Source organism: Orcinus orca, chromosome 12 (assembly GCF_937001465.1).
Source record: "Orcinus orca chromosome 12, mOrcOrc1.1, whole genome shotgun sequence".
NCBI lineage: Eukaryota > Metazoa > Chordata > Mammalia > Artiodactyla > Delphinidae > Orcinus > Orcinus orca.
Genome location: NC_064570.1, coordinates 90,208,289 through 90,233,599, shown reverse-complemented (window position 1 = coordinate 90,233,599; position 25,311 = coordinate 90,208,289).

The window sequence follows — 25,311 nt, the reverse complement described above, 5'->3', positions numbered from 1 at the left end:
GATAACCTAGCACTGTTCTTAACACATATATGTAGTTAAAACTTTTTGGCTCTCATCCCTCTTAAACAGCCTCTATCCTCTTATTAATGAATGTGTCTTTCAGCTAGCAGAGCACCCCAGAGCTGACCACATTCTGGCAAGAGATATAGGATTCTTTTTCTTACTGGGGGTTCTTTATACCTGATAGTTGAAGTGCACTTAAACATGAACAACTCTTGTTTATACTGTAGTAATGGATTTGATGGACGAATTTTAGAAAGTAATATGCAGGAATTGAGCTGCCTTACCCTCAAGAAATATAATTCGATAGTGGTGGCTAGAACGATAAACAGTGTTTGGACAGGGAGTGCATATTGGATGTGAACTTCCTGTACTCCCATTCGTCTATTAAGAATAAAGAGAATCCTTTCAAAATGTGTTTTAAAGGGCAGTTATTTCTTTCTGCCTCATTTAAGTTACCTGCAAGAAAAAGACAATCTCCTGCATCCTTGTTTAATAGGCTTTTAATATAAAGCAGATAATTTTTTGCAACATTTCCCAAACTTTTCATTATCGAATTGGCTGAGGCTTCTCAACGATTATCATTTCACAACAATATCTCCATCTTCAGCTTCTTTCAATGAATTGGCCTAATAGATGTGCCATTAAAACAGAGCTTCACTCTCAACGTATTTTTAATTTTGTATTCAAACAGTATGAAGGATTCAGCCATAACAGTGAGTGGATTTCTCATACATGCTACATGATGGATGCAACTAAGTGAAAGAAGGCTACATATTGTATGGTTCCATTTATATGAAATGTCCAGCAGTGGCAAATCCATACACACAGAAAAGATTCTACATTCGTGGTTGCCAGGGGTTTGGAAGAGAGGGAACTAGGGAATGACTCCTTAAAATGGGTGTAGGTTTCCTCTTGGTTGATGAAGATGTTTTGCAGCTCGGCAGTGGTGATAGTTGCACAACATTGTGACAGTAGTAAATTCCACTGAATGGTACAGTGAATTGTAAAATGATCCAAATGGTGAATTTTGTGTTATGTTCATTTTACTACAATAAAAAGGAGAAAGAATTCGGGAAAGACTTAGAGTTTGGGAAACTAAGGTGAACTGGTCAAGAAAAAGACAGCTCTATTGTTCAGTTTTCTCTCAGCTCTCCCAGTGCATTAATCCTCAGCAAAAAGTAGGCTGAACTTGTAGATGATAGTCATTCAACACAGTCCAGGGAAAAGTAAATAAAGTAAAACCCAACTCTTCTTCTTTAGCACATGTATGAAAGGTTAACTTGCTGCTCAGTCACGTGGACCTTCATGAAGACGTTTCACTTTAGGTGTCCTCTACTTCAGTACTTTACTCACAGCTCATTCACACATGTAGGCAACAGCATTCCTTAATTCGATGGAATCTGCAGCACTGGTCGTGATCAGTCTCATGAAAAGAAAAGGAAAGGTGGCGCGGAAGCCAAGGGAAGAGATTTTCAAGACAGAGACGTTGTTTAAGATCTAACTCGGCTTGGCGGTCACAAAGATAAGGACTGGGAAGTAGTCCCCTGGACTTGTCAATGGAGAAATCATTGGGGGCTTCAAGGAGATCAGTTTCACGAGAGTAGTGGGGCAGAAACCAGATCGCAGTGTAGATGGGAGGGGAGAAATGGGGGGCAAGTCAAGAAATTGATGGCAAAGGGAAAGAAGGGAGGGGTGGATAGGAGGACAGGAGAATGGAATGGAGGAGAGCATTTCCTTGTGGCTCTTTAATATGGCTGGGAGGGGCCAAAAGAGAAGGAGAGCGTGAAGATGTAGGAAGAGGGGGTGGCATCCCGAGCCCAAGGAGGACTGGCGCCTGTCTTCAGCTCCCACCAGCTGGATGGTCCCTCCGTCTAGCTTTCCACGTAGGCTGTGGAAGTTGCCCCTTGCCTCCTTGGATCAGCTGCCCTTGATTCGTTCGTCCTTTTCTTATTTCTCAGCACATCTGGGTCATACGTTATGTGAAGACAAACAAATCACCACTGATGCTTAATTTTCTTGAAAAATCCCCCAGGCAGGTACCATTTTGGAGAACTACCTATTGTGCCTCAGCAAGCCAAAGTAGCCCATTTTTCCTCTCTCATTGGGAGAGATTGCTGTTTCTTGGAGAACCTGATGAAGAGGGTGACTCGCGCTTAGGAATAACGTTGCTTGAAAAGTGCAAAAGGTGAGGTAGTTTGGCTCTGAGGGGCCTCTGAGGCCTGAGACTTCCTGAGAGATGGCAGACTCACAGCTCCCATTTCCCTCTGACCCTGGGCTATGAGCTCATCAAATGAGATGGTAAATAAAGTCACTGACATGGTTTAAAGGATAATTTTGTTCTCTCTTGTTCACTCAGAGCAAATTGAATGGAATTTGCATACAACATATGGATGAACCATCCATACGATGGGGCTTGACCATATCCTCATGGTTCCCCTTCCCTTTTCTACATCTGGCCCCTTTAGCTCTGCAGACTTAACCCCACACCATCAGTCCACCCAGTCGGTCCACTGGACGTCTCTTCCTCTTTCGCATCTGGTCGTTGTCGTCACCTTGTTCTCCACTACCGCCTCCTGCAGTAGCTGTTAGGTCCAGAGAGGTTGGTTCACTGTGAGCAAGTAACTGTCAACTCCATGGACAGGTGGAAGTGACTTGGCAGCCGGGATGCGCCCACCCTGAGTTCATTATCCCCATGAGGGTCAAGGAGAATGGGGATGCAGCTGGTCTGCAGAGCCCCGGCAGTTCTGAGACACATGTTCCTGGATCCACACGTTGCTCCATACCCAGCCTTGCCTTTCTTTTTTCTCTCTCTTGACTCCATCCAGGTTTCTGCTCTCCTTGTCCCTTTGGGGAGGGAGGCCAGTACCAGTCCAGGTGTAGTCCCCCAAAGCTTCCTACTTCCAAGCGTTACGTAGGCTTGTATATCCACTTGCTTGGGTTGCCCTGGCATTCGTGCCAACAAGTTGAGTGGTTTAAGCCCTAGGCTCTCTTTTCTGGCAAGAATGTGCCTAAAAATCTCCACCTCTGGTTTGGTGGCCCCTAAAAATTCCCAGTCAGTTTTGGTGAGGGGACACTTGGTGACAGTGTTGTCTTTCGAAATGAGTAGTTCCGTTACCGACGATACTTTGCTCCCCATACATTATTTATAAGGTTTCCCTGTTTGTATGTGCAAACTATTTGTGTGTATATTTTGAGAAATACATTGTACAGGCCTCTTTTTTATTTCTTCCACACACCCTAGAGATGTCATAGAGGCGGTAAATGTGTCCAACTTTTTGAGAAATTGGAACAATCAAGACTTACCTGTATGGAATGCTGTTAACGATGTCAATTCCCGCGACAGTACCTTTCATCTGACACACTTAGGGACTGTTAACAGATTAAAAGTAGTAAAAGACGCGGATAGAGAGAATTTTCATTATCTTGTGCACTGAAATCTTGGATTTTCGTTGGTTTGAATGGGCCTGAAAATGTATTTTTTTAGTAGGGACATAGAAGCCTCTAGCGGTATTCTTAATAAAGCAAGGTGAGTTATAAGCAATCATCTGATGGAGGGTAAATGTACCACAGTCCAGTTTAAGAAAAATACAATATAAAAGTCTTACCATGGAAGAAAATCTTTATATGATCTTTTGTAAAAAAAAAAAAGCTTCAAGAAACATAAAGACATGACACCATATTCAGTTTAAAGTCAGTAACTTGTAAGCAAGGCAAAGCAAAGACAGTCTGATTAAGGCCGTTGCATTGTTGTGGCATTTTTTAGGTCTCACCCATTTCTGTGGCCGTTTTAGAACCTAAGCTTCTTGGGCACAGGGAACTTCATCTTGACGTAGGGCTGAGCAAATGCACGGAGCATTTCTCAATAAGTAGGCATTAAATTCTTAGTCCAGAAGGGGCCTTGAGATGCCCTCTCTTTACTCCTTGGTAGAACTGTTTTAACCATCCCCCGAAAACAGATTTTTTTCTTTAAATCTCAAAATTCAGAGAGTCCACAATCAGAACTTCCTTCTCATGTTGCCATGTGGTCTGCTGTGGGCATCTGTCGAATGGTGTGAACTCTGCGTGGGGAGTCTGGCCTACCCTCGAGGCCCATGGTTTGGGCTGCAGTGGTGCCATGCTGTGCTCAGGGGCCTTCTTTTTTGGAAGTCTGGGCTGCAGTGAGCATTGGTCATGCTCTTTTATGGAACCTTGGGTGCTAGACCACTCTGACCCTCAGTCTCATTTGCAGGTTCTGGGGAGGATTAAATGAGCTCATGTGATATCCAGGTGACTGAGGCAGAGTCGGCTCGGGATGAATCTTTGCTTCGTTTTCATTAGCTGCGGAGAAGACGATGACAGCTTGGTGCCTCTCCAACTTTAATATGGGTATGCCTCTCTTGGGGATCTTGTTAAATGCAGGCTGGTATTCAGTAGTTTTGGGTGGGGCCTGGATTCTGTGCTTCTAACAAGCTCCTAGGTGACGGTGACGCTGAGGGCAAGGGTTTGGCACCTGTGTTTCTCCCTTTCCGGAAGAGCAGAATGTCTGCCGCACCCCCACCCGAGAGGAGCAAACATCCGCAACGTGACTACTAGGAACCAGCTTCCCTCACAGGCAAGGGACCTGTACCACTGCTCCCAACCATTCTGTCTGAGGCGCAGCAAGCCAAAACACTGAAATGCTGAGGTTTGCAGCAAAGAGGAGGTTTATTCACAGGGCAGCCAAGCGAGGAAGTGACGTGACAATAGGTCTCAAATCTGCCTCCCCAAAGGCAAGGGGCTTTGGGTATCTGTGGGATAAAGAATAAAGAAGCAGGGCAGTATGAGGCATGGGGAGCGTGAGGAAAGGTGATTGGAAAAAGGTGTGCTCATCATTGTTCTGAGCTGGCGTAACTAGGCTACAGGCCTCGGCACATTCTCAGGCTGGAGTTGGGGAAAACAGGAGCAGAATGGAAGATGACAGCGTGTGAAGGAGGTGTGGTGTCCATAGGTTCGGGGTCTGACGTGCTTCCTGCTGAAGCACCGACGCCCGCCAAAGCCGTAAATGGGGTGCTGGGGAAAACAGGAGCAGAATGGAAGAGGACAGCGTATGAAGGAGGTGTGGTGTCCGTAGGTTCGGGGTCTGACGTGCTTCCTGCTGAAGCACCGACACCCGCCGAAGCCGTAAATGGGGTGCTGGGGAAAACAGGAGCAGAATGGAAGAGGACAGCATGTGAAGGAGGTGTGGTGTCCATAGCTTCCATATTAGAGGTACTGCCTGCCTGATCTGAGAGCAGAGAGTAAAAGTGGGAGAGCCTCTTCCTAGATTCTAACTCCTCTGAATTTATAGCACTGGCTCTGCCTGGCTTTATGACATATCCATTGTACATGTCACAGAGAAAGAGCGGGCGGGGCAGGGGGTGAGGCAGGGGTCACATGCAAGCCCAGCTGGTGGCTTAACGCCGGCCCAAAGACAAAGGGCGGGGCCCCTTCTGGACTTTCTAGTGGCTGGGACGTCTGGCTGTGGGTGGCAGGTGTTTGGCACCAGCTGGGCCACCATGCGGAGACTGTTGGGGACTGTGGAAGCCTCCTCCAGAGCTCACCCTTCCTGGGGACTGGCTCTGCAGGCCCCTCAGCCCTGCGTATGTATCGGCCAGGCCTTCCCCACCACGGGGCCCAGAGGCCAGAGCCTGCTCAGACCTGAGGGCAGGAGGCAGCCAGAGCTTACCAGGGTGTGGGCCACCTCGTCCGGAGACCTCCCCAGCTCCTCTGCGAGACCTGGAGACTGGATCGCCTTCTCCAGGGCTGCTCAGCTGCCAGCATCACCATGAGCCAGGTGGCCAAGGTTTCTGAGCAGGAGATGCAGAGCCCTGATCCGACTGGATGCTGCAGCCCACGATGTCCCTTCCTGGCAGATAGGTTCTTTCTTCACTTCTTGTTTGAAATTTGGTAAAAGAACATTTAACCCTTGGCCTGTCCTTCAGGGTATATAGATGGTAGTGGCTTAGCCGGGATTCGATCCAAGCCTGTGTGATTCCAGAGCTTGTGCTCTGGACTGTGGTGCCTCCTTATCGTATATGCTTCATGTGTTACTTGTTTTTTTTTTTTTCTTGTAGTCCTTATGGTACTTAGCCCTAAGTGCCATACCTGTAACGAACAGCTACACTGCCCTGTAGGAGGTCTTCTTTTGTTCAACGCCTGAATTGGTCATCCACCACACTGTGTTCTAATCTCAGAAGATACAGGTCAGGGACCACCAGTTGTCAGCATGGCACCATTCCATATTTCGAATTGAGGCTTGAAGCCCGTACTTTCCCTTTGTCTAGTTTGAAGGATCCAGATATGTAAAGATGATATTCTAGATAAATCATGGGCTATCCTGAAAGAAATTCACCAGTGAATTGTTCCGTATGGATTAGAAGCCAGCTTCTCTGGCCTTCCTGGAGTATATCCAGTAAGGCGTCTCATTCATGTCTAGAAAGCAACTTTATCATTTATTGCAACTTCAGCGTGGAGCGATGTATTGGTATAAAGTACGATCAACACAATTTGGTCATTGTGAGTATGACAGCTGGGTCCACTCTTTACTACACATATGTAACTCTAGGGATTCTTATGCCCAAGGGAGGAGACGTACTCTTGGCTGTCTAGGACAAGGGAAGCATGTGTTGTTATTCAGGAGCTGGAAGCTTCAGCATGACAGGTAGGAATTGAACAATCATGGTCTATACATCACTTGACCTTGCTTAAAACTTGTTTCTTTGGCTTGCTTCATTGGAGTGTTTTCTCCCTCCTAGGCTGACATTGTCTGTTATGTATCACGCATGAGACATATAGAAGTTTCAGAACCCAAAATCATATAGATCAGTAAAAATGTATATATATATATATATATATATATATATATAAATCTATTGAAACTCACACTGGGCTTAATTCATATATTCCAAAATCAGTTTGACCCTCTGCTCATGAGATTCTTTTTATGGTATGTCCCAGCAAATCTGGGCTTCCATCCCCAATAAATTTTGGGGTTGAAGGACACAAAAGCTTTTGCTCAGACCTAAATTCTGTCTGAAAAAAAGGGAAATATCATAAGCCCTTTGTAACCTCTCCAAGAGCAGAAATGATTTACAGCTGTGGCATTGAACCATAATTCCTCGATCTCATTTGAGAAGAGTTCAGTTACAAACAGTGTCTTGATTTTTGTTTCTTTTGTTTCTTCCCTGTTTTCTTGTCTTGCTTACCAACAATCCATTGTAATTCATGAGTTAGTATGGCAGCAGGCTGAGTGTTCCCTGGAGCTCATTAAATGAAGTGTTTTTCCTAAAATGACGTTTGTCTCCTTGTTTTCAGCCCCTCTTCTTTCCTCTGCCCTTGACTATAACCAGAGCTCAGCAAAAGCTGAGTGACTTTGTGCAGACCTTACTTAGGCTCAGCCTTTTTTTCTTCATTATTTTATTCATGGCTCCTCCGTTTCATTGTTTGCCTTCTCGAAATGTGTTGAAATCTTTCTGTGGTTGATGACTTCCAAAATATCTTGGCTTTTATTGGTTGATTAATTTTGGTATTTCTACAGTTTTATTTAGATATGGTTTCAGGAGGAACAGAAAGTAAATATATTTCCTAGTCTGCCATCTTGAGCTGAAAATCCCTGTGGATTTTAGCATCCAATGTTCCCATGGGAAAACACCCAACCATGGCCTTAATAGATGTAACACTCAAGATTTCAGCTTTTCTTGAGCAATCACTAAGGATTTCATATGTGGTCATTTCTAATGGGGAAATTATAACTATCTCATGATGTTGATTTGAGGATTAAATTAGATAATGAACATGAAAATGCTTTGTAAGATTTAAAAATCTGTAAAACTGTTTTTTGGTATTATTTGATTTGTTGCTATTTCAGCTTCACTTGACAGTTGTTTATGACCTTGCCTATGTGAGAAAATGCCCTCTGGGTTATTTTTTTGAAAGCCAGAATGTATTTTTCAACAGCTCAATGGAACTGGCATCATTTGTGAAGGTTAAGGGTGAAGGGGTAAATGTTTCTTGACACCTATCACTTTACAGTGTTTTCAGGAACTAACTGACTCATGTATTCCTCTTCCAAATTTGGTTGAGGACCTCCTACCAGCCACATGCTTTACGTCAGGTGTTGGAAAGCATTTTCTGGATTTTAAAGATCTTAGGCTTTGTGGGCCATATAGAGTTTCTGTAGCTTCTCCTCCTCTTTCCTCTTCAACAAGCTTTCTAAACGTGAGAACCATTATTAGCTCACAGTCCCACAGATCCAGGCTGAGAGCCTGATTTGATTCGTGGCCATTATTTGCCAATACCTGCTCTGTGTCTTCACTGAGGAGGGGGACCATGTTTGAGTAATCAGTTCTTTGAATCAACTGTTGGTCTTCTGGGCCTTGTCCTTGCTCTCCTACAGTCTCTAATCAGCGTGGCATCCAGAGAGATCTTGTTAAAACATAAGTCAGATCATGTCACTCAAATTTCTTCAATGGCTTCTTCACAGAAAATGCAAAGTCCTCAGAGTGCCTCCACAGACCTAGAAATCTGGGTGTCTGTTTCCTCTCTGACTGTTTCCTTCTCCTCTCCAATTTGCTCGCTCTGTTTTCCACACGCTGACATCCTTTCTGCTCCTTGGATACTCCAAGCCTACTCTAGCCTCATTGACTTTCTGCCGCAGGCCAGCCGCAGAAAGAGGATTTCACCGCCCAGGGTCAGAAGGGAAGGGGTAAGGAACTGAAGTAGCACCGACGAATGGGGTCAGAAGCCCATGGGTCAGAAGGCTGCAATGAGAAGCCTAGTCACCGCAACAAAGAATAGACCCCCGCTCGCCGAAACTAGAGAAAGCTCGCATGCAACAATGAAGAACCAATGCAGCCAAAAATAAATAAATAAAAAATAAAGTATAGAATCTTAAAAAAAATCTATAAAGAATATTACAAGAATAGAATCACAGGCCAGTTTCTCCTTTGAACATGCATGCAAAATGTGTAAAGAGAAGCACAAACTATATCCATGGTATGTAAAACAATCATATATCAGAATCAAAGTAGCTTTATTCTGGCAATGCACGGTTGCTTTAATGTCCAAACGTGAAACTGATCCCAGGAATGAATTAGAGTGGGAGAAAAGTCATTTAAAACAGAAATCTTGGGACTTCCCTGGTGGTCCAGTGTTTAGAACATGGCGCGTTCACTGCTGGGGCCCTGGGGTCCAATCCCAGGTCAGGGAACTAAGATCCTGCAAGACATGAGGCAGGGCCCCGAAAAAAAAAAAGGAAAGAAAGAAGTCTTAACCAGGAGAAGCACAAGATCGAATAAACATAACAGATAACACCTTATGAAAAGTAGGTGAAGATTATGGAATATTCTAAAATTTAAAACAAAAAGAAACTTTTAAAGATTCAAAAGGATGTGACAAATATTGTACATAGGCCAAAATAAAATGAAATAAAATATACAAATGATGGGAGCCCAAAATTCCAGATGCCCAAGTCCTGTCTCTGAAGATTCTCATTCAATGGGTTCAGGATTTCCTCCTTATTTAAAAACCTACAGGTGATTCTGGTACGATTCCCAGACACAATGTAAAGCTTCTCTTTTACAGGAAAGAATACCAGATTATTTTGTTATCTTATAGTTATACTAACAGGTTGTACTATTGACGGATAAGTCTGCTGTGAAAATGCACCCCCACTAGGGATAAAAAAGGAACTAGTAGTCTCTACTGCTACTTGGTGGCAGCACGCATGTATTGCAAGGGCAATTATTGTAGCAATCCAAATTAGTGGAACATTTTAGAATTGGAAGACGACATACAGATCATCTAGTCAAGCTTCCAACTATTATAGTTGTGAAAACTAAGGCCCATATAAATGAAATGATTTATCTCCAAAGAGCATTAGTGAAAGTATGAAATAAAAAATATCTCTGGTTCATTGCAGCTCTATTTACAATAGCCCGGAGATGGAAACAACCTAAGTGCCCATCATCGGATGAATGGATAAAGAAGATGTGGCACATATATACAATGGAATATTACTCAGCCATAAAAAGAAACGAAATTGAGCTATTTGTAATGAGGTGGATAGACCTAGAGTCTGTCATACAGAGTGAAGTAAGTCAGAAAGAAAAAGACAAATACCGTATGCTAACACATATATATGGAATTTAAGAAAAAAATGTCATGAAGAACCTAGGAGTAAAGCAGGAATAAAGACGCAGACCTCTTAGAGAACGGACTTGAGGTTATGGGGAGGGGGAAGGGTGAGCTGTGACAGGGCGAGAGAGAGTCATGGGCATATACACACTAACAAACGCAGTAAGGTAGATAGCTAGTGGGAAGCAGCCGCATGGCACAGGGATATTGGCTCGGTGCTTTGTGACAGCCTGGAGGGGTGGGATGGGGAGGGTGGGAGGGAGGGAGACGCAACAGGGAAGACATATGGGAACATATGTTTATGTATGACTGATTCACTTTGTTATAAAGCAGAAACTAACACACCATTGTAAAGCAATTATACCCCAATAAAGATGTTAAAAAAAAAATAAAAAAAATAAAATACAGAAAAAACCAAAAAAAAAAATCTCTGAACTTTTAATTTAGTGCTGTTTTTATTAATCTCAAGTATTAGCTTAAACTTCAGTGTGACAGATTTGGGATTGAATTCCTGCTCACGTTTACTGATTGCGTGTCTTTTAGTAAGTTACTAAAACACTTTTTTTTTTTTTTTTACTTTTTTATTTTTTTTTTTGCGGTACGCAGGCCTCTCACTGTTGTGGCCTCTCCCGTTGCGAAGCACAGGCTCCGGACGCGCAGGCTCAGCGGCCATGGCTCACGGACCCAGCCGCTCCGCGGCATGTGGGATCTTCCCGGACCGGGGCACGAACCTGTGTCCCCTGCATCGGCAGGCAGACTCTCAACCACTGCGCCACCAGGGAAGCCCAAACACTTTTTTTTTTAATAGACGTATTTAATTATTTATCTTTGGCTGCCTAGGCTCTTCGTTGCTGTGTACGGGCTTTCCCTAGTTGCGGTGGGCGGGGGCTACTCTTTGTTGCAGTACGCGGGCTTCTCATTGTGGTGGCTTCTCGTTGTTGCTGAGCATGGGGTCTAGGTGCGTGGGCTTCAGTAGTTGTGGTTCACTGGCTCTAGCATGCAGGCTCAGTAGTTGTGGCACATGGTCTTAGTTGCTCCGCGGCATGTGGGATCTTCCCAGACGAGGGCTCAAACGTGTGTCCTGTGCACTGGCAGGTGGATCCTTAACCAGTGCGCCAACAGGGAAGCCCTACTAATACACTTTTAACTTTGCTTTTCACGTATGTAAAATGGTGAGCCTTGACTGATATAGAATATGAGATAACCTAGCACTGTTCTTAACACATATATGTAGTTAAAACTTTTTGGCTCTCATCCCTCTTAAACAGCCTCTATCCTCTTAATAATGAATGTGTCTTTCAGCTAGCAGAGCACCCCAGAGCTGACCACATTCTGGCAAGAGATATAGGATTCTTTTTCTTACTGGGGGTTCTTTATACCTGATAGTTGAAGTGCACTTAAACATGAACAACTCTTGTTTATACTGTAGTAATGGATTTGATGGACGAATTTTAGAAAGTAATATGCAGGAATTGAGCTGCCTTACCCTCAAAAAATATAATTCGATAGTGGTGGCTAGAATGATAAACAGTGTTTGGACAGGGAGTCCATATTGGATGTGAACTTCCTGTACTCCCATTCGTCTATTAAGAATAAAGAGAATCCTTTCAAAATGTGTTTTAAAGGGCAGTTATTTCTTTCTGCCTCATTTAAGTTACCTGCAAGAAAAAGACAATCTCCTGCATCCTTGTTTAATAGGCTTTTAATATAAAGCAGATAATTTTTTGCAACATTTCCCAAACTTTTCATTATCGAATTGGCTGAGGCTTCTCAACGATTATCATTTCACAACAATATCTCCATCTTCAGGTTCTTTCAATGAATTGGCCTAATAGATGTGCCATTAAAACAGAGCTTCACTCCCAACGTATTTTTAATTTTGTATTCAAACAGTATGAAGGATTCAGCCATAACAGTGAGTGGATTTCTGATACATGCTACATGATGGATGCAACTAAGTGAAAGAAGGCTACATATTGTATGGTTCCATTTATATGAAATGTCCAGCAGTGGCAAATCCATACACACAGAAAAGATTCTACATTCGTGGTTGCCAGGGGTTTGGAAGAGAGGGAACTAGGGAATGACTCCTTAAAATGGGTGTAGGTTTCCTCTTGGTTGATGAAGATGTTTTGCAGCTCGGCAGTGGTGATAGTTGCACAACATTGTGACAGTAGTAAATTCCACTGAATGGTACAGTGAATTGGAAAATGATCCAAATGGTGAATTTTGTGTTATGTTCATTTTACTACAATAAAAAGGAGAAAGAATTCGGGAAAGACTTAGAGTTTGGGAAACTAAGGTGAACTGGTCAAGAAAAAGACAGCTCTATTGTTCAGTTTTCTCTCAGCTCTCCCAGTGCATTAATCCTCAGCAAAAAGTAGGCTGAACTTGTGATGATAGTCACTCAACACAGTCCAGGGAAAAGTAAATAAAGTAAAACCCAACTCTTCTTCTTTAGCACATGTATGAAAGGTTCACTTGCTGCTCAGCCACGTGGACCTTCATGAAGACGTTTCACTTTAGGTGTCCTCTACTTCAGTACTTTACTCACAGCTCATTCACACATGTAGGCAACAGCATTCCTTAATTCGATGGAATCTGCAGCACTGGTTGTGATCAATCTCATGAAAAGAAAAGGAAAGGTGGCACGGAAGCCAAGGGAAGAGATTTTCAAGACAGAGACGTTGTTTAAGATCTAACTCGGCTTGGCGGTCACAAAGATAAGGATTGAGAAGTAGTCCCCTGGACTTGTCAACGGAGAAATCATTGGGGGCTTCAAGGAGATCAGTTTCACGAGAGTAGTGGGGCAGAAACCAGATCGCAGTGTAGATGGGAGGGGAGAAATGTGGGGCAAGTCAAGAAATTGATGGCAAAGGGAAAGAAGGGAGGGGTGGATAGGAGGACAGGAGAATGGAATGGAGGAGAGCATTTCCTTGTGGCTCTTTAATATGGCTGGGAGGGGCCAAAAGAGAAGGAGAGCGTGAAGATGTAGGAAGAGGGGGTGGCATCCCGAGCCCAAGGAGGACTGGCCCCTGTCTTCAGCTCCCACCAGCTGGATGGTCCCTCCCTCTAGCTTTCCACGTAGGCTGTGGAAGTTGCCCCTTGCCTCCTTGGATCAGCTGCCCTTGATTCGTTCGTCCTTTTCTTATTTCTCAGCACATCTGGGTCATACGTTATGTGAAGACAAACAAATCACCACTGATGCTTAATTTTCTTGAAAAATCCCCCAGGCAGGTACCATTTTGGAGAACTACCCATTGTGCCTCAGCAAGCCAAAGTAGCCCATTTTTCCTCTCTCATTGGGAGAGATTGCTGTTTCTTGGAGAACCTGATGAAGAGGGTGACTCGCGCTTAGGAATAACGTTGCTTGAAAAGTGCAAAAGGTGAGGTAGTTTGGCTCTGAGGGGCCTCTGAGGCCTGAGACTTCCTGAGAGATGGCAGACTCACAGCTCCCATTTCCCTCTGACCCTGGGCTATGAGCTCATCAAATGAGATGGTAAATAAAGTCACTGACATGGTTTAAAGGATAATTTTGTTCTCTCTTGTTCACTCAGAGCAAACTGAATGGAATTTGCATACAACATATGGATGAACCATCCATACGATGGGGCTTGACCATATCCTCATGGTTCCCCTTCCCTTTTCTACATCTGGCCCCTTTAGCTCTGCAGACTTAACCCCACACCATCAGTCCACCCAGTTGGTCCACTGGACGTCTCTTCCTCTTTCGCATCTGGTCGTTGTCGTCACCTTGTTCTCCACTACCGCCTCCTGCAGTAGCTGTTAGGTCCAGAGAGGATGGTTCACTGTGAGCAAGTAACTGTCAACTCCATGGACAGGTGGAAGTGACTTGGCAGCCGGGATGCGCCCACCCTGAGTTCATTATACCCATGAGGGTCAAGGAGAATGGGGATGCAGCTGGTCTGCAGAGCCCCGGCAGTTCTGAGACACATGTTCCTGGATCCACACGTTGCTCCATACCCAGCCTTGTCTTTCTTTTTTCTCTCTCTTGACTCCATCCAGGCTTCTGCTCTCCTTGTCCCTTTGGGGAGGGAGGCCAGTACTAGTCCAGGTGTAGTCCGCGAAAGCTTCCTACTTCCAAGCGTTACATAGGCTTGTATATCCACTTGCTTGGGTTGCCCTGGCATTCGTGCCAACAAGTTGAGTGGTTTAAGCCCTAGGCTCTCTTTTCTGGCAAGAATGTGCCTAAAAATCTCCACCTCTGGTTTGGTGGCCCCTAAAAATTCCCAGTCAGTTTTGGTGAGGGGACACTTGGTGACAGTGTTGTCTTTCGAAATGAGTAGTTCCGTTACCGACGATACTTTGCTCCCCATACATTATTTATAAGGTTTCCCTGTTTGTATGTGCAAACTATTTGTGTGTATATTTTGAGAAATACATTGTACAGGCCTCTTTTTTATTTCTTCCACACACCCTAGAGATGTCATAGAGGCGGTAAATGTGACCAACTTTTTGAGAAATTGGAACAATCAAGACTTACCTGTATGGAATGCTGTTAACGATGTCAATTCCCATGACAGTACCTTTCATCTGACACACTTAGGGACTGTTAACAGATTAAAAGTAGTAAAAGACGCGGATAGAGAGAATTTTCATTATCTTGTGCACTGAAATCTTGGATTTTCGTTCGTTTGAATGGGCCTGAAAATGTATTTTTTTTAGTAGGGACATAGAAGCCTCTAGCGGTATTCTTCATAAAGCAAGGTGAGTTATAAGCAATCATCTGATGGAGGGTAAATGTACCACAGTCCAGTTTAAGAAAAATACAATATAAAAGTCTTACCATGGAAGAAAATCTTTATATGATCTTTTGTAAAAAAAAAAAAAAAGCTTCAAGAAACATAAAGACATGACACCATATTCAGTTTAAAGTCAGTGACTTGTAAGCAAGGCAAAGCAAAGACAGTCTGATTAAGGCCGTTGCATTGTTGTGGCATTTTTTAGGTCTCACCCATTTCTGTGGCCGTTTTAGAACCTAAGCTTCTAGGGCACAGGGAACTTCATCTTGACGTAGGGCTGAGCAAATGCACGGAGCATTTCTCAATAAGTAGGCATTAAATTCTTAGTCCAGAAGGGGCCTTGAGATGCCCTCTCTTTACTCCTTGGTAGAACTGTTTTAACCATCCCCCAAAAACAGTTTTTTTTCTTTAAATCTCAAAATTCAGAGATTCCACAATCAGAACTTCCTTCTCATATTGCCATGTGATCTGCTGTGGGCATCTGTCGAATGGTGTGAACTCTGCGTGGGGAGTCTGGCCTACCCTCGAGGCCCATGGTTTGGGCTGCGGTGGTGCCATGCTGTGCTCAGGGGCCTTCTTTTTTGGAAGTCTGGGCTCCAGTGAGCCTTGGTCATGCTCTTTTATGGAACCTTGGGTGCTAGACCACTCTGACCCTCAGTCTCATTTGCAGGTTCTGGGGAGGATTAAATGAGCTCATGTGATATCCAGGTGACTGAGGCAGAGTCGGCTCGGGATGAATCTTTGCTTCGTTTTCATTAGCTGCGGAGAAGACGATGACAGCTTGGTGCCTCTCCAACTTTAATATGGGTATGCCTCTCTTGGGGATCTTGTTAAATGCAGGCTGGTATTCAGTAGTTCTGGGTGGGGCCTGGATTCTGTGCTTCTAACAAGCTCCTAGGTGACGGTGACGCTGAGGTCAAGGGTTTGGCACCTGTGTTTCTCCCTTTCCGGAAGAGCAGGATGTCTGCCGCACCCCCACCCGAGAGGAGCAAACATCCGCAACGTGACTACTAGGAACCAGCTTCCCTCACAGGCAAGGGACCTGTACCACTGCTCCCAACCATTCTGTCTGAGGCGCAGAAAGCCAAAACACTGAAATGCTGAGGTTTGCAGCAAAGTGGAGGTTTATTCACAGGGCAGCCAAGCGAGGACATGACGTGACAATAGGTCTCAAATCTGCCTCCCCAAAGGCAAGGGGCTTTGGGTATCTGTGGGATAAAGAATAAAGAAGCAGGGCAGTATGAGGCATGGGGAGCGTGAGGAAAGGTGATTGGAAAAAGGTGTGCTCATCATTGTTCTGAGCTGGCGTAACTAAGCTACAGGCCTCGGCACATTCTCAGGCTGGAGTTGGGGAAAACAGGAGCAGAATGGAAGATGACAGCGTGTGAAGGAGGTGTGGTGTCCATAGGTTCGGGGTCTGACGTGCTTCCTGCTGAAGCACCAATGCCCATCAAAGCCGTCAATGGGGTGCAGGGGAAAACAGGAGCAGAATGGAAGATGACAGCGTGTGAGGGAGGTGTGGTGTCCATAGGTTCGGGGTCTGACGTGATTCCTGCTGAAGCACCGACGCCCGCCAAAGCCGTAAATGGGGTGCTGGGGAAAACAGGAGCAGAATGGAAGATGACAGCGTATGAAGGAGGTGTGGTATCCATAGGTTCGGGGGCTGACGTGCTTCCTGCTGAAGCACCGATGCCCGCCAAAGCCGTAAATGGGGTGCTGGGGAAAACAGGAGCAGAATGGAAGAGGACAGCATGTGAAGGAGGTGTGGTGTCCATAGCTTCCATATTAGAGGTACTGCCTGCCTGATCTGAGAGCAGAGAGTGAAAGTGGGAGAGCCTCTTCCTAGATTCTAACTCCTCTGAATTTATAGCACTGGCTCTGCCTGGCTTTATGACATATCCATTGTACCTGTCACAGAGAAAGAGCGAGCGGGGCAGGGGTTGAGGCAGGGGTCACATGCAAGCCCAGCTGGTGGCTTAACCCCGGCCCAAAGGCAAATGGCGGGGCCCCTTCTGGACTTTCTAGTGGCTGGGACGTCTGGCTGTGGGTGGCAGGTGTTTGGCACCAGCTGGACCACCATGCGGAGACTGTTGGGGACTGTGGAAGCCTCCTCCAGAGCTCACCCTTCCTGGGGACTGGCTCTGCAGGCCCCTCAGCCCTGCGTATGTATCGGCCAGGCCTTCCCCACCATGGGGCCCAGAGGCCAGAGCCTGCTCAGACCTGAGGGCAGGAGGCAGCCAGAGCTTACCAGGGTGTGGGCCACCTCGTCCGGAGACCTCCCCAGCTCCTCTGCGAGACCTGGAGACAGGATCGCCTTCTCCAGGGCTGCTCAGCTGCCAGCATCACCATGAGCCAGGTGGCCAAGATTTCTGAGCAGGAGATGCAGAGCCCTGATCCGACTGGATGCTGCAGCCCACGATGTCCCTTCCTGGCAGATAGGTTCTTTCTTCACTTCTTGTTTGAAATTTGGTAAAAGAACATTTAACCCTTGGCCTGTCCTTCAGGGTATATAGATGGTAGTGGCTTAGCCGGGATTCGATCCAAGCCTGTGTGATTCCAGAGCTTGTGCTCTGGACTGTGGTGCCTCCTTATCGTATATGCTTCATGTGTTACTTGTTTTTTTTTTCCTTGTAGTCCTTATGGTACTTAGCCCTAAGTGCCATACCTGTAACGAGCAGCTACACTGCCCTGTAGGAGGTCTTCTTTTGTTCAACGCCTGAATTGGTCATCCACCACACTGTGTTCTAATCTCAGAAGATACAGGTCAGGGACCACCAGTTGTCAGCATGGCACCATTCCATATTTCGAATTGAGGCTTGAAGGCCGTATTTTCCCTTTGTCTAGTTTGAAGGATCCAGATATGTAAAGATGATATTCTAGATAAACCATGGGCTATGCTGAAAGAAATTCACCAGTGAATTGTTCCGTATGGATTAGAAGTCAGCTTCTCTGGCCTTCCTGGAGTATATCCAGTAAGGCGTCTCATTCATGTCTAGAAAGCAACTATATCATTTATTGCAACTTCAGCGTGGAGCGATGTATTGGTATAAAGTACGATCAACACAATTTTGTCATTGTGAGTATGACAGCTGGGTCCACTCTTTACTACACATATGTAACTCTAGGGATTCTTATGCCCAAGGGAGGAGACGTACTCTTGGCTGTCTAGGACAAGGGAAGCATGTGTTGTTATTCAGGAGCTGGAAGCTTCAGCATGACAGGTAGGAATTGAACAATCGTGGTCTATACATCACTTGACCTTGCTTAAAACTTGTTTCTTTGGCTTGCTTCATTGGAGTGTTTTCTCCCTCCTAGGCTGACATTGTCTGTTATGTATCACGCATGAGACATATAGAAGTTTCAGAACCCAAAATCATATAGATCAGTAAAAATGTATATATATATATATATATATATATATATATATATATATATATATATATATATATATAAATCTATTGAAACTCACACTGGGCTTAATTCATATATTCCAAAATCAGTTTGACCCTCTGCTCATGAGATTCTTTTTATGGTATGTCCCAGCAAATCTGGGCTTCCATCCCCAATAACTTTTGGGGTTGAAGGACACAAAAGCTTTTGTTCAGACATAAATTCTGTCTGAAAAAAAGGGAAATATTATAAGCCCTTTGTAACCTCTCCAAGAGCAGAAATGATTTACAGCTGTGGCATTGAACCATAATTCCTCGATCTCATTTGAGAAGAGTTCAGTTACAAACAGTGTCTTGATTTTTGTTTCTTTTGTTTCTTCCCTGTTTTCTTGTCTTGCTTACCAACAATCCATTGTAATTCATGAGTTAGTATGGCAGCAGGCTGAGTGTTCCCTGGAGCTCATTAAATGAAGTGTTTTTCCTAAAATGACGTTTGTCTCCTTGTTTTCAGCCCCTCTTCTTTCCTCTGCCCTTGACTATAACCAGAGCTCAGCAAAAGCTGAGTGACTTTGTGCAGACCTTACTTAGGCTCAGCCTTTTTTTCTTCATTATTTTATTCATGGCTCCTCCGTTTCATTGTTTGCCTTCTCGAAATGTGTTGAAATCTTTCTGTGGTTGATGAATTCCAAAATATCTTGGCTTTTATTGGTTGATTAATTTTGGTATTTCTACAGTTTTATTTAGATATGGTTTCAGGAGGAACAGAAAGTAAATATATTTCCTAGTCTGCCATCTTGAGCTGAAAATCCCTGTGGATTTTAGCATCCAATGTTCCCATGGGAAAACACCCAACCATGGCCTTAATAGATGTAACACTCAAGATTTCAGCTTTTCTTGAGCAATCACTAAGGATTTCATATGTGGTCATTTCTAATGGGGAAATTATAACTATCTCATGACGTTGATTTGAGGATTAAATTAGATAATGAACATGAAAATGCTTTGTAAGATTTAAAAATCTGTAAAACTGTTTTTTCTTATTATTTGATTGGTTGCTATTTCAACTTCACTTGACAGTTGTTTATGACCTTGCCTATGTGAGAAAATGCCCTCTGGGTTATTTTTTTGAAAGCCAGAATGTATTTTTCAACAGCTCAATGGAACTGGCATCATTTGTGAAGGTTAAGGGTGAAGGGGTAAATGTTTCTTGACACCTATCACTTTACAGTGTTTTCAGGAACTAACTGACTCATGTATTCCTCTTCCAAATTTGGTTGAGGACCTCCTACCAGCCACATGCTTTACGTCAGGTGTTGGAAAGCATTTTCTGGATTTTAAATATCTTAGGCTTTGTGGGCCATATAGAGTTTCTGTAGCTTCTCCTCCTCTTTCCTCTTCAACAAGCTTTCTAAACGTGAGAACCATTATTAGCTCACAGTCCCACAGATCCAGGCTGAGAGCCTGATTTGATTCGTGGCCATTATTTGCCAATTCCTGCTCTGCATCTTCACTGAGGAGGGGGACCATGTTTGAGTAATCAGTTCTTTGAATCAACTGTTGGTCTTCTGGGCCTTGTCCTTGCTCTCCTACAGTCTCTAATCAGTGTGGCATCCAGAGAGATCTTGTTAAAACACAAGTCAGATCATGTCACTCAAATTTCTTCAATGGCTTCTTCACAGAAAATGCAAAGTCCTCAGAGTGCCTCCACAGACCTAGAAATCTGGGTGTCTGTTTCCTCTCTGACTGTTTCCTTCTCCTCTCCAATTTGCTCGCTCTGTTTTCCACACGCTGACATCCTTTCTGCTCCTTGGATACTCCAAGCCTACTCTTGCCTCATTGACTTTCTGCCGCAGGCCAGCCACAGAAAGAGGATTTCACCGCCCAGGGTCAGAAGGGAAGGGGTAAGGAACTGAAGTAGCACCGACGAATGGGGTCAGAAGCCCATGGGTCAGAAGGCTGCAATGAGAAGCCTAGTCACCGCAACAAAGAATAGACCCCCGCTCGCCGAAACTAGAGAAAGCTCGCATGCAGCAATGAAGACCCAATGCAGCCAAAAATAAATAAATAAAAAATAAAGTATAGAATCTTAAAAAAAATCTATAAAGAATATTACAAAAATAGAATCACAGGCCAGTTTCTCCTTTGAACATGCATGCAAAATGTGTAAAGAGAAGCACAAACTATATCCATGGTATGTAAAACAATCATATATCAGAATCAAAGTAGCTTTATTCTGGCAATGCACAGTTGCTTTAATGTCCAAACGTGAAACTGATCCCAGGAATGAATTAGAGTGGGAGAAAAGTCATTTAAAACAGAAATCTTGGGACTTCCCTGGTGGTCCAGTGTTTAGAACATGGCGCGTTCACTGCTGGGGCCCTGGGGTCCAATCCCAGGTCAGGGAACTAAGATCCTGCAAGACATGAGGCAGGGCCCCGAAAAAAAAAAGGAAAGAAAGAAGTCTTAACCAGGAGAAGCACAAGATCGAATAAACATAACAGATAACACCTTATGAAAAGTAGGTGAAGATTATGGAATATTCTAAAATTTAAAACAAAAAGAAACTTTTAAAGATTCAAAAGGATGTGACAAATATTGTACATAGGCCAAAATAAAATGAAATAAAATATACAAATGATGGGAGCCCAAAATTCCAGATGCCCAAGTCCTGTCTCTGAAGATTCTCATTCAATGGGTTCAGGATTTCCTCCTTATTGAAAAACCTACAGGTGATTCTGGTACGATTCCCAGACACAATGTAAAGCTTCTCTTTTACAGGAAAGAATACCAGATTATTTTGTTATCTTATAGTTATACTAACAGGTTGTACTATTGACGGATAAGTCTGCTGTGAAAATGCACCCCCACTAGGGATAAAAAAGGAACTAGTAGTCTCTACTGCTACTTGGTGGCAGCACGCATGTATTGCAAGGGCAATTATTGTAGCAATCCAAATTAGTGGAACATTTTAGAATTGGAAGACGACATACAGATCATCTAGTCAAGCTTCCAACTATTATAGTTGTGAAAACTAAGGCCCATATAAATAAAATGATTTATCTCCAAAGAGCATTAGTGAAAGTATGAAATAAAAAATATCTCTGAACTTTTAATTTAGTGCTGTTTTTATTAATCTCAAGTATTAGCTTAAACTTCAGTGTGACAGATTTGGGATTGAATTCCTGCTCACGTTTACTGATTGCGTGTCTTTTAGTAAGTTACTAAAACACTTTTTTTTTAAATAGACGTATTTAATTATTTATCTTTGGCTGCCTAGGCTCTTCGTTGCTGTGCACGGGCTTTCCCTAGTTGCGGTGGGCGGGGGCTACTCTTTGTTGCAGTACGCGGGCTTCTCATTGTGGTGGCTTCTCGTTGTTGCTGAGCACCGGGTCTAGGTGCGTGGGCTTCAGTAGCTGTGGTTCACGGGCTCTAGCACGCAGGCTCAGTAGTTGTGGCACATGGTCTTAGCTGCTCCGCGCCATGTGGGATCTTCCCGGACCCGGGCTCAAACGTGTGTCCCGTGCACTGGCAGGTGGATCCTTAACCAGTGCGTCAACAGGGAAGCCCTACTAATACACTTTTAACTTTGCTTTTCACGTATGTAAAATGGTGAGCCTTGACTGATATAGAATATGAGATAACCTAGCACTGTTCTTAACACATATATGTAGTTAAAACTTTTTGGCTCTCATCCCACTTAAACAGCCTCTATCCTCTTAATAATGAATGTGTCTTTCACCTAGCAGAGCACCCCAGAGCTGACCACATTCTGGCAAGAGATATAGGATTCTTTTTCTTATTGGGGGTTCTTTATACCTGATAGTTGAAGAGCACTTAAACATGAACAACTCTTGTTTGTACCGTAGTAATGGATTTGATGGACGAATTTTAGAAAGTAATATGCAGGAATTGAGCTGCCTTACCCTCAAGAAATATAATTCGATAGTGGTGGCTAGAACGATAAACAGTGTTTGGACAGGGAGTCCATATTGGATGTGAACTTCCTGTACTCCCATTCGTCTATTAAGAATAAAGAGAATCCTTTCAAAATGTGTTTTAAAGGGCAGTTATTTCTTTCTGCCTCATTTAAGTTACCTGCAAGAAAAAGACAATCTCCTGCATCCTTGTTTAATAGGCTTTTAATATAAAGCAGATAATTTTTTGCAACATTTCCCAAACTTTTCATTATCGAATTGGCTGAGGCTTCTCAACGATTATCATTTCACAACAATATCTCCATCTTCAGCTTCTTTCAATGAATTGGCCTAATAGATGTGCCATTAAAACAGAGCTTCACTCTCAACGTATTTTTAATTTTGTATTCAAACAGTATGAAGGATTCCGCCATAACAGTGAGTGGATTTCTGATACATGCTACATGGTGGATGCAACTAAGTGAAAGAAGGCTACATATTGTATGGTTCCATTTATATGAAATGTCCAGCAGTGGCAAATCCATACACACAGAAAAGATTCTACATTCGTGGTTGCCAGGGGTTTGGAAGAGAGGGAACTAGGGAATGACTCCTTAAAATGGGTGTAGGTTTCCTCTTGGTTGATGAAGATGTTTTGCAGCTCGGCAGTGGTGATAGTTGCACAACATTGTGACAGTAGTAAATTCCACTGAATGGTACAGTGAATTGTAAAATGATCCAAATGGTGAATTTTGTGTTATGTTCATTTTACTACAATAAAAAGGAGAAAGAATTCGGGAAAGACTTAGAGTTTGGGAAACTAAGGTGAACTGGTCAAGAAAAAGACAGCTCTATTGTTCAGTTTTCTCTCAGCTCTCCCAGTGCATTAATCCTCAACAAAAAGTAGGCTGAACTTGTAGATGATAGTCACTCAACACAGTCCAGGGAAAAGTAAATAAAGTAAAACCCAACTCTTCTTCTTTAGCACATGTATGAAAGGTTAACTTGCTGCTCAGCCACGTGGACCTTCATGAAGACGTTTCACTTTAGGTGTCCTCTACTTCAGTACTTTACTCACAGCTCATTCACACATGTAGGCAACAGCATTCCTTAATTCGATGGAATCTGCAGCACTGGTCGTGATCAGTCTCATGAAAAGAAAAGGAAAGGTGGCGCGGAAGCCAAGGGAAGAGATTTTCAAGACAGAGACGTTGTTTAAGATCTGACTCGGCTTGGCGGTCACAAAGATAAGGATTGGGAAGTAGTCCCCTGGACTTGTCAACGGAGAAATCATTGGGGGCTTCAAGGAGATCAGTTTCACGAGAGTAGTGGGGCAGAAACCAGATTGCAGTGTAGATGGGAGGGGAGAAATGGGGGGCAAGTCAAGAAATTGATGGCAAAGGGAAAGAAGGGAGGGGTGGATAGGAGGACAGGAGAATGGAATGGAGGAGAGCATTTCCTTGTGGCTCTTTAATATGGCTGGGAGGGGCCAAAAGAGAAGGAGAGCGTGAAGATGTAGGAAGAGGGGGTGGCATCCCGAGCCCAAGGAGGACTGGCGCCTGTCTTCAGCTCCCACCAGCTGGATGGTCCCTCCCTCTAGCTTTCCACGTAGGCTGTGGAAGTTGCCCCTTGCCTCCTTGGATCAGCTGCCCTTGATTCGTTCGTCCTTTTCTTATTTCTCAGCACATCTGAGTCATACGTTATGTGAAGACAAACAAATCACCACTGATGCTTAATTTTCTTGAAAAATCCCCCAGGCAGGTACCATTTTGGAGAACTACCTATTGTGCCTCAGCAAGCCAAAGTAGCCCATTTTTCCTCTCTCATTGGGAGAGATTGCTGTTTCTTGGAGAACCTGATGAAGAGGGTGACTCGCGCTTAGGAATAACGTTGCTTGAAAAGTGCAAAAGGTGAGGTAGTTTGGCTCTGAGGGGCCTCTGAGGCCTGAGACTTCCTGAGAGATGGCAGACTCACAGCTCCCATTTCCCTCTGACCCTGGGCTATGAGCTCATCAAATGAGATGGTAAATAAAGTCACTGACATGGTTTAAAGGATAATTTTGTTCTCTCTTGTTCACTCAGAGCAAATTGAATGGAATTTGCATACAACATATGGATGAACCATCCATACGATGGGGCTTGACCATATCCTCATGGTTCCCCTTCCCTTTTCTACATCTGGCCCCTTTAGCTCTGCAGACTTAACCCCACACCATCAGTCCACCCAGTCGGTCCACTGGACGTCTCTTCCTCTTTCGCATCTGGTCGTTGTCGTCACCTTGTTCTCCACTACCGCCTCCTGCAGTAGCTGTTAGGTCCAGAGAGGTTGGTTCACTGTGAGCAAGTAACTGTCAACTCCATGGACAGGTGGAAGTGACTTGGCAGCCGGGATGCGCCCACCCTGAGTTCATTATACCCATGAGGGTCAAGGAGAATGGGGATGCAGCTGGTCTGCAGAGCCCCGGCAGTTCTGAGACACATGTTCCTGGATCCACACGTTGCTCCATACCCAGCCTTGCCTTTCTTTTTTCTCTCTCTTGACTCCATCCAGGTTTCTGCTCTCCTTGTCCCTTTGGGGAGGGAGGCCAGTACCAGTCCAGGTGTAGTCCCCCAAAGCTTCCTACTTCCAAGCGTTACGTAGGCTTGTATATCCACTTGCTTGGGTTGCCCTGGCATTCGTGCCAACAAGTTGAGTGGTTTAAGCCCTAGGCTCTCTTTTCTGGCAAGAATGTGCCTAAAAATCTCCACCTCTGGTTTGGTGGCCCCTAAAAATTCCCAGTCAGTTTTGGTGAGGGGACACTTGGTGACAGTGTTGTCTTTCGAAATGAGTAGTTCCGTTACCGACGATACTTTGCTCCCCATACATTATTTATAAGGTTTCCCTGTTTGTATGTGCAAACTATTTGTGTGTATATTTTGAGAAATACATTGTACAGGCCTCTTTTTTATTTCTTCCACACACCCTAGAGATGTCATAGAGGCGGTAAATGTGTCCAACTTTTTGAGAAATTGGAACAATCAAGACTTACCTGTATGGAATGCTGTTAACGATGTCAATTCCCGCGACAGTACCTTTCATCTGACACACTTAGGGACTGTTAACAGATTAAAA